The sequence below is a fragment of the Ambystoma mexicanum genome, chromosome 4q, assembly GCF_040938575.1.
Source record: "Ambystoma mexicanum isolate Mex_15411 chromosome 4q, UKY_AmexF1_1, whole genome shotgun sequence".
Taxonomy (NCBI): domain Eukaryota; kingdom Metazoa; phylum Chordata; class Amphibia; order Caudata; family Ambystomatidae; genus Ambystoma; species Ambystoma mexicanum.
Window position 1 is genome coordinate 1,192,109,318 of NC_090928.1, and position 15,163 is coordinate 1,192,124,480.

The 15,163-nt window shown below is 44.3% G+C and overlaps 1 protein-coding gene and 1 pseudogene across 1 annotated transcript in view; both read left to right on the plus strand.

Moving 5' to 3' along the window:
• BTBD9 (BTB domain containing 9) overlaps nucleotides 1-15,163 on the plus strand; it is a 1,399,080-nt gene that overhangs the window by 878,502 nt on the left and 505,415 nt on the right. The window lies entirely within an intron of this gene.
• On the plus strand, nucleotides 9,441-10,257 carry LOC138468458 (junction plakoglobin pseudogene; annotated as a pseudogene).

Here is a 15,163-nt window from a genome sequence, read left to right on the forward strand (position 1 = left end):
AGCCACCACATGTGCTGAAGGCTTTGCTATTCTGGTGATAGAGGACCGAGCAGCGGCCCCTGAAGATCATAGACGGGGATCACAACAACAGATGCAGGCCATGGGAATGGTCTGTGGCACACGGAAAGAGGAGAAAAACGGAAAGGGCCTCTGGCAAGAGGAAGAGTGGAGGGAAAATAGTAGCAAGTTGAGCCACTAATGTACACAAGGGAGATACTTGAGACTTGGGACTATACGCATAACGATGGGACAGATAGATGATGAGAAGAACAACAGTGAATGCTATCTAGAAGTTATGAGCGGACTTGCACGGGAAGGGTGTGGGGAACCACTTGGAATCGTAACGGTTAGTACAACCCTAGGGCTCCGGGTAGAAACATGGGCCGGTTCCCAAATGGTTGGGAAGAATGTTATGATACCGTTCCTAGACCGGATAGAGCCAGGGGGGTGGGGGAAGGGTTGAGTGGGGCACAATGGGTGTGTGGAGCCGCATGTAGGATCTATGAGATTAGTCAGGGATATGGAACACGTAGGGGATTCTACGGAAGCTTGGTGGGGGGGTGACAATGCTAGGATGAGGCCACTATGAATCCTTTTGCATAATGTACAGGGTTTGAATACCCTGATTAAGAGGAAGAAGGTAGGAGCACAGATAAAAAAGGGGGGTACACATTATCATACTTCAGGAAACTCCCATCAAAAAAGGAGAGGGCCAAAAACTACAAAAACATCAGTTTACACAATTATACCAGGCGAATGCTAGGACTAGGACTAGAACGACAGGAGTAGTGGTGGGCATAAATGACTCTTTGGGGGCAAAAGTTACCAAAATATTAGCAGACCCGAATGGGAGATTCCTCTTTTTGCATGTTTGGTGGGAGAATAAAGTGATGACCATAGGCAGCATATACGCCCCCAACATAGGACAGGAGGCTTTCCTATATCAGACGCAGGGGAAATTAGAAAGCTTTGCAGAAGGGGAGATTCTTCTCAATGGAGATTGTAACTTGGCCTGGGACCCAGAGAGGGATAGAAGCGGACGGGTCATTAATACAGGTTGATATCCATCTAAGGCAGTCAGGGGCAGGTTGTCTTGAATGGCAATGAGATCTTTTTGGCACAAAAAAAAGGACAGGAATCAGTGTACACTTGCTTCTCTCAGGTTCACCAGACGTTTTCTAGAATAGATGATGTATGGGGCACCCCAGGTATATTAGGGACGTTAACAGACATAGAGATTGAGCCAATCTCCCTATGTGATTATGCACTGATAAAGGTCCATTTTAGGCGGCTGAAACCGAGCAACTTGCTGTCGTCTAGGAGGATACCTAGAGAACTCCTCAAGGATAAAGTAATACGCGAGGCGGTGAGGGGTAAAATCACAGATTATTTTACATTGAACGATACACAGGGGGGTCCTCTCTAGGCACGGTATGGGATGCCTTCAAAGCAGTTTTGAGGGGGGGGATTCATCTTCTTGAAAGTACAAAGACTGAAAGAGTCTGACAGATTAGAAAAAGATTTAGAGGCTGCAGTCATTAAGGCCCAAAATGAACTAGCAGAACTCGAGAACAGGGAGAATTATAACACTTTGAAGGAATCCCAAAGACAGTTGAGGCTGCTTAGAACCACCAGATCTGAGAGTGCTCTCTTAAGTCTTAAGCAGTGCTATTATATTGGGGCTAATAAGGCAGATGAAATTGGGCAAGGCTACTGAAACAGAGGGGCCAATGCCACATAGGAGGAATAAAGCAATCGGATGGGACCATAGTCACAGATGTAGATGGGATAGTACGGGCATTTGTAACATATTATAAACAACTCTTTTAGGAATGACCGGACATTTTTAGAAGAGGTGAAGTTCACCAAGAAGGTGAAGACAGGGGAAACTTGGAAAAGGAAATCACAGAGGAAGAGGTTGAAAGGACGATAAGGAACCTTCTAAATAACAAGGGCTCAGGGCCGGACGGCTATACATGGAGTTTCTATAAAATATAGTGTAAGTAGCTAAAAGGATTCCTCACAAAACTACACAGCACCTTTCAGAATGGGGAAGGAGTGACTCCCACGATGACTGAGAAGAAAGTAGTTATGTTTAAAAAACCACATAAGTACCCCACAAGCTGTGGATCGTATAGGCCCATAGCATTACTAAATTTGGTCTAACAAATATATACAGGGATTATAGTGGAGAGAGTAAAAGCAGTATTGCCAGGGGTTTTAGGGCTGGATCAATCAGGCTTTATCATAGGGAGACAAACTTGGGACAATACCAGAAAGGTGATTGAGTTGGTCCCTGGCCAATAATGACTCTGACATCTCTGGATGAACTGTCAACTTATTTACTAAGTTCAAAGTACATCAAGTCCAGTTCATTAAGTCAGATAAGTAATAGGAACAGATGGCATCCACCGACATCCTATCTCAGGGCTCACATACTTCCAACTGACATCCTTAGAACCCCCTCATAAGCAAACATTCTCTGCTCTACATTCTACGTCGCTCAAGCACAGCATTCCACTCATATGCAACAGGTGCAGTCACAGCTAGATACAACAGTGATCTATTTATTAGCTAGAAATAAAATGGACCCAAGCTACCCTGATCTCCCTTGATGCTGAAAAAAACCTTTGACAGGGTAGAATGGCCTTACTTGTTCTAAGTGATGAAACAAATGGGATTCGGACCAATGTACATCAAATGGTAGAGGCGAACTACAGAAACCCATCGATTAGGTTAGAGATTAATGTTAATATTTCGGAGGCTATAGGGCTCGAGCGAGGGACCAGGGGTGCCCACTCTCCCCCCACTTATACGCTACATATTCTGAACCTCTGCTGGCCACAATTAGACAGATCCAAGATATCAAAGGGATCCCATTCAGAGGGGAAACACATAAAACAGCCGCCTATGCTAATGACATGTTAGTAACATTGGTAGAACTGATTTGGTCTATCCCAGACCTGGTGGGAATCTTAAGCGAACAAGAAGGGTTGTCGCACTAAAGAAAAACATGGGGAAATCAGAGACGTTGGAGGTGGGCCTATCTAAAGAGGTAAAGCGCGCTCTGCAGAGCTGCTCCCCCCTTTCGCTCAGCCATGGGTAGCATAACATACCTAGGGCTAAAATTAACCAGTAGAGTTTCAGGGTTGTATAAAGCCAACTACCCGCTTCTAATTAGAAAGACACAATCAGACTTTGTCAGATGGACCCCGATGCAGATCTCCTGGTTAGGACGAATAAATACAGTGACAATGGTGAACCTCCCCAGGCTATTATATAAGTTTCAAACACTTCATATAGGTATTCCGAAGGCATTCTTTAAATTAATGAATACATTGACCTCTAGATTAATCTGGCAAGGTAAATGCCGGAGAGTGGCCTCCGATCTTTTGACGACCCCAAGTCAGAGAGGTTGAATCGGGCTTCCTAACTTACTTCGCTAGTATGAGGCCGCTCAATTGAGAGTGGTGTGCAAGTGATTTTCTGAATGCGAGGATGAAGTATGGGCACAGATGGATAGAGCAGCGGCGGTGGTATGCCCACTGGCGGGTTTGTTGTGGCTTCATAGGTAAGATAGGCCCCCTAGTGCCAGGCTTAGTAGGGTACTTCGTCCCACATGCAATATATGGGACAGGTGGATCAAAAGTGAACTTCTATCACCTATTCCATCCCCATTCACTCCTATGTTTGAAAACCCCAATTTCACTCCGGGCATGGTTACAGGCACATACAGCAGATGGAAGGAATACAGGTGTGTGAAGATTAGAGACAGTATTGAAGGGGAAATAGCATAATTTGAGGACTGCAAGGCACACATAAGATTAATGGAGAGAAACCAATATGATTATCTACAGCTGAGGCATTGGCCACGTCAGAGGGAGATTCGCCTATCAGCAATTAGGCCGCTGACTAAATTTGAGACATACGCTGTCACTCAAACGTGCGATAAACATCTAGTATCTGATATACACATGCTGCTTCAAGAGTGCTCAGATCAAAAGATATGGCCATACCAATTAGCTTGGGAGGCACGTTGGGAGAAGAGGTCCCAGAGGGTTACTGGAAAGGGTTATGGAGGAATATATTGAAATTGACCAGGTCCCTACAGACACGAGAGGCGTGGTATAAAATGATGCTCCAATGGCATTATACCCCTAGCTAATTACACAAAATGTATGAATTTGCCTCTCAGATATGCTGGGGAGGTGCAAGGGGATAGGGGACTGGAGACATATATGGTGGGGATGTCCCGAGATTAAAGGTTTCTGGGAAGAAGTTACAGGCTATTTACAGAAAATTATACCAGAAGTGCAACTGCTCTCTTTGGGCGAGAATCTATATGGACTACTACATCCAGAGCAACTTATCATTTCAAAGCCACAGAAAAGAGCCTTGGTGACCTCATTAATCGCGGCTTGGTTAGTTATCGCTAAAAACTGGAAACAAAATAGCCCACCCACAGCGACATGTTGGATACGCAAACTCTGGGATATGGTGGCAATGGAGTGGATTACTTACAAGATTCAAGGTGACTCGGAGAGCTTCCAAAATGATTGAGAAGTTATTTCTTTTTTGAAAAGTGACTTTGTGCAACAATGGTGCCCACAAAATATACAGGTGCTGGACATACAGTGAACATCAAATGAACCACATGGATCCCCTTTGCGGTTAACGATCGACATGTGCTCTATACTTCACCGCAGGACTATGCGGCTCCCAGAGGGGGCTGTGGGGGGTTAGAAGTAGCTGGGGGGAATGTTTTGATAAATGCCAATAAAGAGAGGTTTTAAAAAGAAAATCTTGTTGGTAAACGGTTGGGATGGGTTTTTAGCTGGGGGAAAACGGGGGTTTTGGCTCCCCCCAAACCCTGCAAAAACAAGAAATAAAACATTTTGTTATATATGCATTTGTTATTCAATCATTTGTTATAAAGACATGTAACCCTATTTACATTGCTAGCACCATACAAAACTCTTTAAATTATTGGTCTTTTTTTCTTTTATAGATAATCTCTGACTGGTATTTTTTCTTGTATAGATACTTTCGGACTGGGAGTCTTTTTCTCTAAAAATTATGATTGAGCAAATCTTATCGTGCTAGAATTTCATCTTCTATGAAGTTCCTAGATAGGCAGCACATCACCATCCCGCTAGGAACAATGGGTGGTTCCTACAAGGGACAGTGTTTCTGTCCTTTGGCATCTCACTAATTCTTCAGTGCATCTGGCTTGCTTCCCAGTCGGTCCTTTTACCCTTTTGCTCTGTGAGATTGAAATAAGTTTTGGTTGAGTCCTTGCCCTTTTTGTCTTTCTATGAATAGACTTGGCAGGGTCCCGCTGTACTCTGGGTTATTAGCCCTTTTTGTGTTGATTGAACAAGGTCTTAATCACTCTGTTTAAGTGTTGGGAAACTGCTGCAAAGTCCCATGCTCCATCAGTGACTTCACCCTCTAAAAATAAAAGTCCAGGTTCACTGAAAAATCAAAGGAACTAGAGGATCCATGGCACCATGAGGAAACTGATAAAAAAGGGAAGAAGAAAAAATGGCACAGACTATCCTGTTCGCAGCTGCCACTTCTCTTTTTAACAGACGCATCATGGCACTTCCACTCTAGGGAATAGGCTTCTTACTCAGTGGATTCACCTTCTATACTTATGAAGGTATGATTCCCCACTAGCACCTGAACTTGGAAGCAGTGGGAGAAGTAAAGGCAAAATGTGTTGAACATCTTCAGCAACACCCAGACGCCTTGTGGTTAAGCCAGGGTCTGCTGTTCCTTCGAAGGCTGGCACAGAACCTTCTTTGGCCCCTCATCTCATTCATGTGGGTTTGGTCCAGGCCCACATGATGGGATTGCTACTGTTCCCGCTCCTTGCAATGTGACTCTTCTTTACCAAGGTGGGAGTTCCATGGCGCCGGCGCTTTGACTCAAGGATTCTCTATCAGAAAAACAGGAAGATATGACATGTGCACCACTCTCCAGGTCACAGTATCTGTCCATTCTGGGCAGATGTATGGTGAATGTGACACTGATCTTTTTGTGCTCGAGTAGGAGGAAGTATGCGAGTTTGGCCGCTAGTGGGTTTGACACGTCCCTTGAACTAGAATTCATGGAAGCTCCACTTTCTGGGCAAGTTAGTGTGCCTTTACAAAAGTCAATTGCAAAGGAAGACTGTCTAGGGAATCACTACACCCTCATTCTCTAAGATGCAGCGCAAACTATTAGACTCCCTGCGGCAGAGCCCTCCTAAGGGGACCCTTTAACCTTTAAATATGTATCTTTCGGACACTGGCCTGTCTGTCTGGAGCCTGCCTCGGCTCTGGGTGTGGACAAGGATTTGGCCAAGAAACACAACCCAACAATGTTCTTTTGTGGACACCAAGGCTTGACATTTGCTACTTAGTGGCCGGACAAGAAGGGTAATAAGTGGGATGCACGTGGGTGAAATCACTTTTCCTCTGGCAGCCTGGCATGGAGGGATGGTAATTCCTCTTGAACCCTTGGTAGATACTTCCACACATTGATGATCACTGACCACTGAGATTAGGGCTTTGCAGAGCTGATTGATGACAGTAAGGCTGCCAAGCAGTTTCACAGACAAGCCTGGTTATAGAGGACAATTAGGCTTACTGAAAGAGCTGTGAGTAGGGGACATTCCTGGAACATGGTTTTCATTTAAGTGCAGGACATTCTCCTAGACATGCTCTTCGATGGGGCCAGTTTTGTGGCTCCAAGGCTGATGAATCCATTGGGAAGCTCCAGGCATTCCAGGCAACTGTCAAGTTGTTTGGTTTGGTGATCCAGCAGCCATCTGAGTCTTTCACCAAGGGCATCCTTGTTGATCTGTTCTGGGCAGAGGAACAACTCCTCCAGGTAAGCAGAAAACAAGGCATTAACTCTTCAGGGTAGAGAAGGAGGTGCACTTAAATACCATATACTCGCCACACAGTCACACTCTCCACCTCCTGTCCAGAAAACCCTTTGATTGCTTCTTGAAACATTCTTCTCAGGTGGGGCAGCAGGGAGGATGAGGTCTGCATTTGTCACCTAAAATACCTGGAAATTACAGGTAGTTCCGGTCTCCTTCCCGCAACCCCACTTCCCCCTCCAGTCTGGGATCAACACTTCAGTCATACCTCCGAACGGTAAACAGATGATGGAACGACGATGACCTGGAAAATTCCAATTACACCATGTACAGGGGCCAGGAATGGCAGCAATTGGGAGATTTATAATCCCAGCTTAATATGACATGGGCACAGCGTGTGCGTGTTGCCATGTACCCAGAGACGATAGAGAATAGGACCTTTCTTTTGAGAACACAAGTGAATAGGCAACAAACCAATGTACAGAAGCTTGCAGAGCCCTCCCATATGTTGAAATCTGTAAACATTCACCTCATCAACTACGAGGATGATGGTGAGCGTGCGACTGGCAGTCACTGATCTAGCCAAGCTTCTTAATGATGAGAATCATGTGGTGGTGAATAAAGCCTCATAAGCTTGATATCTTCTCAAGCTTTTGTAGCGTAAACGGTTTGGTAATAAATAGACAAAAGATCAAGTCTATGGTTTTTAAAGGACCCAGGGGGAACAAGCGCTGTAGGCTCTATCTGATGCTCAGAGAAGTCTAAACTGAGCAAGTTAAGACATAGTACTATTTGGGATTAAGAGTGCACGAAAATTGTACCTGGGGTGAACAAACTTAAAAGGCGGGGCTGACTCTATCCAGGTACAGCTGTTCAATAGCAAAGTTTACGAAGACACATGGGGTGGGGCTGTGAGTGTGGTCTTGGAGGCCTATAAGGCCCAGGCTAGGCACGCTACTTGTTATGGTGCTGAACTCTGGGGGTGGTGTAATACTAAACATCTGTCTATTATTGAAAATGTTAGTTTTTTTAAATGTTCTGGGATTCCCGTCTAGTGCCCCTATTTTTCGAATCCTCCTTGAGCTGGTTCTTCAGTCTATTGAACATGTTTACAGGGAAAACCACTTTTATATTGGCTTAGGCTGTGGAATATTGTAAACCATGTAAGCTATCGGGGGGGGGGGGCTCCAGCGGATGTAATGGCACAGGAGGGCGGGTTTGCCCTTCCTTGGCTAGCACACCAAAAGAGGGAATTTCAGGTCCTGGATCTTCTGAAGTTCTGTGATCATCCAGCGATTACAAACACAAACTCGAAGGCCTTAGTATGTTCTGCCCTTAGGTCGTAAAGTTCAGTGGAAATAGCCAGGAGGTTGGGCACGTCCTCCCATTTCAGCACCTGTTGGGCCCTAAAACAGGACCAGGGCTACATTAGAGTATTTAGACTGCATGCATCCTAAAGCGATGCGTTCCCTCTGTCAAGCTACGTCTTCGCATATTACCTTTGGCAGCCGTGCAGTCGAAATGGAACACCAATCTTAATCCTCGTTGTCCAATCTGCTTAGAAGCTAGGGAAAATCTTGTAAATTTTCTCTTTTTTTGTCCCATGTATGCGGACCTTAGGAAGAGGTCACTGAAGCTTCTTTTTTTTTTTTTGCAGAAGCAGGTTTCATCACTTGGAATCACTCGTGACCCTTTTTGGTGATTAAACATTGGCAACTTCTGCTTTTTAGGGATTGCCGTGCTTACACTATTAATACCACTGGGAGGATGTACCTTCCCAAATTCAGACATTTTGAGAAATGACCGATAGTGATGGATTTTGGTAAGTTTTTTAAATGTTTTGTATGATACACTAACAGGATTGTCAGAATTTAGACTCATTCCAGCCTCCCATTTACCTACAGGAATTCACCCCCAATATCCCTCCATCCTCTATCCAGAGGCAGATTAATGTTATCGGGAATATTGTGCTACTTGCAACATTTGAATCAAGTCACTGAAGACAAGAGGCGATTGACCAAGCTTACATCATTAATTTGTAATCTTTGAAAGTGTTTATTAGATTGCAATAATTTCGAGGCAACATTCTCCTTAATGGCTCTTTATGATTATTTTCCGAATCTGTAGATATTCGACACTCCTGAAGAAGAGAATTGTTTCTTGAAACGAGTTAGGTTCAGCTGCTTTTTGTTTGAAAATTCAAACACAAGTTGTGTGATACTGAATTGGATGTCTACATGTATTTTTGATTATTAGATGGTCATTTACTAATCACTATTGACATTTTACTACTATATTTAGTGCTACCGAAATCTGCCCAATACCATTAGGCCTTTTCGTCCACAGACAGTGTGCAGGGGACGTGAGTTCCCAATGTTGGGAACTCGTTCTTTTTTCATGTTGTCATAGGGTCTATGTGCCAGGACCTTGCATTCTCCTCTGCACCTTGACTTTGTTTCCTTACCATACTTGAGATATAATACTCTACTCATTACTGTATATATATACTTCATATAGAAAGGCGTGCCCTTAGTCTAGATTCTTCCTATACTAGGAGCAATGAGCAATGATGGCGTGGTTAGCTGATGGCCTCCACAAGATGGGCCCCTATTGAACAAAAACAATCCCGCATTCTTAGCTACTGCCACAGATGGTCTTCAGTTGCAGGCTATGGGAAAAAAGAACGTTGACCATTTTGGCAAATGGAGGTCTTCAAGCTCTTGTGCAGATAATGCAAAGCTACAACTATGAAAAACTGCTGTAAACCACTAGCCGTTTGTTGAAAGACTTATCAATGTGCCATTGTAACACGCCGGCCATTGTGGATGCTGGTGGCATGCATGCTTTGGGGAAACACTTGACCGGTTCCAGCCCAGATTTGTACGAAATTGCTTGTGGACCCTGAGAAACCTTTCTGGTGTAGCCTCTAAACAATACGGTCTGGGCAGTATTCCTAAAATCCTAGTTAACCGGTGAAGCAAACTTCCTTGCATGCGCTGAAAGTATTTTAACTTGACATGTAACTACAGTAAGAATAACCTGGTGACTCAATGCAATGGTGTTGAAGCTCTGATCCATGCCATCTTGAAAACAATTGGCAAAGATGATATCACAGGATCTGCTGGCTGTCCTCTAAGACACATCACCAGCTGACACCAGGATGTTAAAATGCTTACGCTATTCCTGCCACTGTCTAGCGGATGAACCAGCCATATCATTGGCCACTTGTTGAGGCTACCATTGGCTTGATACATAATTTAGCCATTTGCCCTGCCTATCATTACCCTCCACAAAAAACTGGTGTCATTCCTCTCCTAATCCAGCTATTGGTAAGAACTTGCCAAGAGGCTCGAAGTCCTGCTACTGCAGGCACCCAACAGCCATAAACGATAGTCGGATGGAAAGAGCTAGTGAAGGCATGTACAGGTGCCCTACACATTTTAGTACGGGAATACCTTGAACCGAATGGATATCCACAGGCACAACACAATTCCTGTTTGAACAGCCCCTGTACACTCAGTTGGAGATATTCGGCTTGTATGGCTTAAGCTAAAGAGCTGTTTGGAACCTTTGATGCTCCAGGAGCCTCTGCACCGCTCATAGAGCTGCTCCACTTGAGGAATTAAGTCACGGGTAAATATGCAGCAGCTGGCAAAAGTTCAGACTACTAGAAACGTGCACCTGTGGAACTGACAAACATCATCGTGCAACAGGAATCTGCTGCAAGTGAAGCGGCTCAGAGCATGATTCCCATGACTGACCACTATGGTGATAAAATGGAAAATTACAACACAATGGGCCTCATTAAGAGTTTAACGGTGTGGCCAAAAACGGTAGAGGCTGCATCACCTCCACATTACCACACCACTTAACTATGGGTTTGGTGCTGAGGCGGAGGTAATTACTCTGGTTTAAAGCCATAAAAAGGCAAAATTGACAGAATGACCTGCCAGCACAATTACCGCTGATAACGCCAAAATCCCAATGGAGTCCTATGCACTCAATAAACAGGACTCACACTGCAGTAATTCCGCCGGACCAAGTGGTGGTAACGGTAAATCTGTTTGGTGGTATCTCAGCTGATTTACCGTCCAATGTACCAAGGAAATGGTTTAGAAAACACTGATATTGGTGGAGACATGGAGATGGGCTTCTTGCTTGAGAACTGGGGCTTGCTAGGAGTTCGGGAAGTGTCTAAGCAACCATTTCCTTTCCCAAAATGAAGCTTTAATTTTTTGGAATATCATGAACTGCGGTCGGATTAGGGTGGTGCTAAGCTTCCAGGACTGTTTATCAACAGTCTCCAAACTGAAGAAACGTTCAGCATATTCCATTACAGACAGGTTAAGCTTTTGTTGGTATGTCAAAAAAAATATATATAAATAAAGATAATTCTTTTTACATATTAATTTGGAACAAATGCCCTTTTCAGTCTAATTTGTGTCCTTAAATTCCTTACTTTTTAAGTTAGTTTTTTAGCATTTTAAAAGCAATTACCTATTTTCTTTCCATTAACATTGCCGCTGTCTATATGGATTTTTTAGATTGGTTGCAGCTAGCAAATGTGAGCTAAGCCCTGTACATTTTCACACCCTGTGAAACTCATTTATCAACTCAAACCCCCTGGGAGGATAGCTCATCGGCAATGCGCTGGTCTTCGGAAGCAAGATACGAGAGCTAAACAGGTTTGAATCGAGGTTCCATGCTTAGTTTGGTCTTCGATAATACACGTTGTTCTAAAAGATTAAACTACGGACTCATTCCACCTGCACGTTTCCTGCTCATTCATGCTCTTAACCTCTTCCAATCCTCCATACTTTCAGAGTAAGTAGCTTGACGCATGCTGTTAATGAAATCTGTTCAAAGCCTGAATTACTGTACTTATTTATACCAATAGGAAGGCGTTAATAGACCGAAGGGTGCTCCTGAAAGACATTGTGGGGGTGGGTGAATGTCCTGTTCCATAGACAATTGAATCCCTCCTCCACAAATGTCTCTGGGGTCTGATTTTGGAATTGAGGCTGTACGCCTATATTTGGTCCTTGCCTAAGCATTTGGAATTGGTTGTTTTTTTTAATCAACAGATTAAAATGAACCAACGCTGACACCAATGCAGTCAGGCTGGTCTGAAAGCAGAGTGACATCTTCAAGCCAAGATTCAGAAAATGCTTTCTTCAGAATGGCAAGACTAAAACATGCAATTGTGCTTCCACCCTACTAATAGTTTGAGTCCAGATTAAGGATTTGATAGTCATTCTCTAGGGTGAACACTGCTGCAGTTTAACTTCTGACAGAGGTCCAGAGCTTCACCCCAACTTGATTAGCAGAAGAAAGGGACGGTTTTCATGACTGGAGAGACATTGAAAATATCATCATGTCCTTGTGAAGAAAAAGGGGGAAATTACATTTTTATGAGGTAACTGCTGTACATATAGTATCTTTAGCAAATAGGAAGCTTCTCTGCTGGCTTTCCAGAGTTGATGTTTTTCTTCTGGTGAGTGGTGTTTTCTTTTTGTTTTTTTTTCTCAATTTGTTGATGGTTTGTTCGTGATGGACCTTTCTGTATTGGAAGGGGCCAGAAATGTATTTCTGATGTGGCTTGGAAAAGTAAACTTTTTTTATTTTCTTGCAATTTTCCTATTGACCACTGCAAGGGTTTTCCCAGTACCACATTAGAGTCCCAGCCTCAGTAATTCTGGGTCTCATCGCCACCAGCTTCTTTATGTGGCTAAAGCCCATTTCTGCATACGGTTGCTTAGCGGTAGCAATGCTGTCAGTCATCTCAGGTTTTAGGGCAACATGAGGGGCCGTTTACAGGTTTCAAACTTTTCTCCTTTGCTAAGCCCTCAGACAACTTGTGAAACGGGGTGGGGGGGACTTTTCGACAGCCATGGCAGCAGCTAGAAGTAGTTATGGACACCTTTTTGATGGGCTGTCGTGCTTACCTGAATGATCTGATGGTGAGCGGCCTATGGAACCCAGTACAGGTGAGGGAACACATCTATCACCTTGACTTGTGGTCTGCTGGCTGGCCCTGGATGCTTTTGTCCCCTCTTTGTTCAGATCTTGATGGACAATACAGTAGCTTTGCTTTACCTCAGCAAGAGAAGTGGAATAGGACTGGTTCCTCTGTGCATGGAGACATAAAGGCCGAGGTTCTGATCTGTGCACAGTGACATTTCTCTGGTTTCCTCTCATCTGGCCAGGGCAGAGAAAGTTGTCTCTGGGATTAGGCATTTGCCAGTTTCCCATGAGTGGGAACTGTCACAAAGTTCTGGGTAAGTGCTTCACCTCCTGTGGGCTCATCCGGTGGGACCTCTTGACATCCAGTTTCATCTGGGAGCGTGGTTGGTTCTGCTTCCAAATGATTTTACCCACAGGGGTTACTTGGGGGAAATATTGCTTGTAGGGCAAAACTTCTATCCATTCTGCGTGTTGCCTTGTTCCACACCCCCTTCACTCCCACCCACCGTTATTGCCAAACCATCGACCTATTGCTGTAGACTGAGCAGGTTCGGATCCACCCTCATCTTGACTGCTGTAGAATGGGCCAAGCAAAGTGTACCCAGAGCTTTTGGACATGCCCTGTCCAGCAAAGTGGACTGCCTTTCTCAATCGGACGGTAGAGTTTTTCATCTGAGCCTGAGCAGCCTCTGACTTCATGCTCAGTTGCTTAGAGGCTGAGGTGCAAGAATTCGGACCAGAGACGTCTTTATGGGAGGGCAAAAGGGCCACTTTCCCCGGCCTCCCATCTTGGAGGTAGCCCCACAATGCTCTCTGATCTGAAGAAGTCAGTTCACATTGTTAACAAACTTAATAGCACATATCAGGATATCTTATGGTGTGCTGTGTTCACTACGGCACAATTAATGTAGCATTCTCACCTTTCTGTGGGGATTATATTGATCATGTGCAATAATCAAAATGTTTTTTTATAAACAATTTTTATTAGTTTCCACACAAACATTACATTTAACCATCAACAATAAACCCACAACATCCACAGTACTTTACATTGTATTACATGACATGGTCTTGTGCTCAATATGTACTGTTTCCCTTATCCCTCCCTCCTACAAGCCTACTCCGCTCCATCCTTTCACACATTATTCGTAGGAGTTTTTCCTCCGTCATTATCTTCGGAAGATTCTGTACTCAAGCTTCCTAGGGTGGGGCCCCATAGTGTGGCCACCAAATGTTTCCAAGCTGTTAGTTTCTGCTTCTTCTTCCCCCCCTATATTAGCTGTCTCGCTCCATACTATTGTTTCAGTCTCGGACCATTTACGGAGATCTGCCCACCAAACCTCCGCTTTAGGTCTACTTGATGCTTTCCACCCCATTGCTATCCTGCGCTTGGCCAGTATATAGGCCATATCTTTGAGTTTGCTTACATATTTCAATTGGCGTGGCCTAGGGAACCCTCCCACCATGCATGCCCATATTGAATCTATGTTGAGGTTGGTCTCTTTTTCATTCAGTCTTTGGGCTACCTCGTTCCAATACTTCCTTATTTCGGGGCATGCCCAGAACATATGTATCATCCCGGCTTTTTCCTCCTGGCATTTAGGGCACTTTTGTGTTTCCACGCCTTTAAATCGTGAGATTCTCAGGGGGGTCATATATGCTCTGTGGGTTACATACAGTTGTATTTGTTGTAGCCTTGTATTTCTGGACACTTTTTTGTGGTATCCCTGTACTCTTTCCCATAGCTCATCTGTCATCGGTTCCCCATCATGGCTAGAGGGATTTTGGTCCAAAACTTCAGGCTCTCAACTATTCTCGTTAGGGCTTTTTCTGTGTTGTTTGTGTTCTGCTTCCATTGTGTGGTAAATATCTATTCCTAGATATCTAAATGTGTCAGTCACCCAGGGTACTGGCAATACTGGTAGTTTGTCGTGTGTGACGGCTATATACCATCCTAGGGGGAATATACAGGACTTTTTAGGGTTTATTGCAATACCCGAGAGCGATGCAAATCGCTAGAGTACCTCCAGGATATATTGTACGTTTTCCACTGGGTATCTTAGATATAGTAACATGATGTCTGCATACAGCGATATTAGGTGTGGTCCCCCCTTTGTGTAAATCCCTATTTCCTCGTATTATTGTCTCAGGTATATCGCCAGTGGTTCCAACGCTAGGATGTACAACATCGGGGACCATGGGCATCCCTCCCTGTCTTGTGCCTCTACTAAGTTGCCATCTTTCCGAAATAACTGCTCCGGTTCTGACTCTGGCTAGCGGTGAGAAGTATAATAGTTCCACCCATTTCAGGTACCCTGGTTCTATTCC